Here is a 647-nt window from a genome sequence, read left to right as displayed (position 1 = left end):
AAATTATCCGCTCATCACAACACCAAACTTAAATTGTTGCTTGTCCTCAAGCAACTGAAAATCAAATAAGATAAAAAGAAGAGAATATACTATAGACTCCAAATTATCAATGAAACTTTAGCTCCAAATTAGATGAGCGGGACTAGTAGCTTTTTGCCTCCGAACAGTTTTGGCATCTCACTTTATCCTTTGAAATTCAGAATGATTGGCTTCTTTAGGAACTCAAAATCCAGATAGTGTTATTGATTCTCCTAGTTAAGTATGATGATACTTGAACACAGCTACTTATTGAGTCTTGGCCGTGGCCCAAAGCACTCTGTTTTCCAGTATTACCACTGGATACATACATGCCACAGACACATAATTGGGTGAACCTTTTCAGATTGTGACTCAGCTTCGCTAAAGTCCCCAATTAGAGGTGTCCAGGGTTCTTAAGCACACTCTTTTTGCCTTGGATCACAACTTTATTTCTTTCTTTTTCTTTTTCTTTTTCTTTCTCCCTTTTTTTTTTCGTTTTTCTCCTTCTTTTTTTTTTGTATTCACTGCTTTTTCTTGCTTCAAGAATCATTTTTATGATTTTTCAGATCCTCAGTAACATGTCTCCTTTTTCATCATTCTTTCAAGAGCCAACAATTTTAACATTCATG

Source organism: Arachis duranensis, chromosome 5 (assembly GCF_000817695.3).
Source record: "Arachis duranensis cultivar V14167 chromosome 5, aradu.V14167.gnm2.J7QH, whole genome shotgun sequence".
Taxonomy (NCBI): domain Eukaryota; kingdom Viridiplantae; phylum Streptophyta; class Magnoliopsida; order Fabales; family Fabaceae; genus Arachis; species Arachis duranensis.
The sequence above is the reverse complement of the archived record's forward strand: the minus strand, read 5'-3'. Positions refer to the sequence as shown.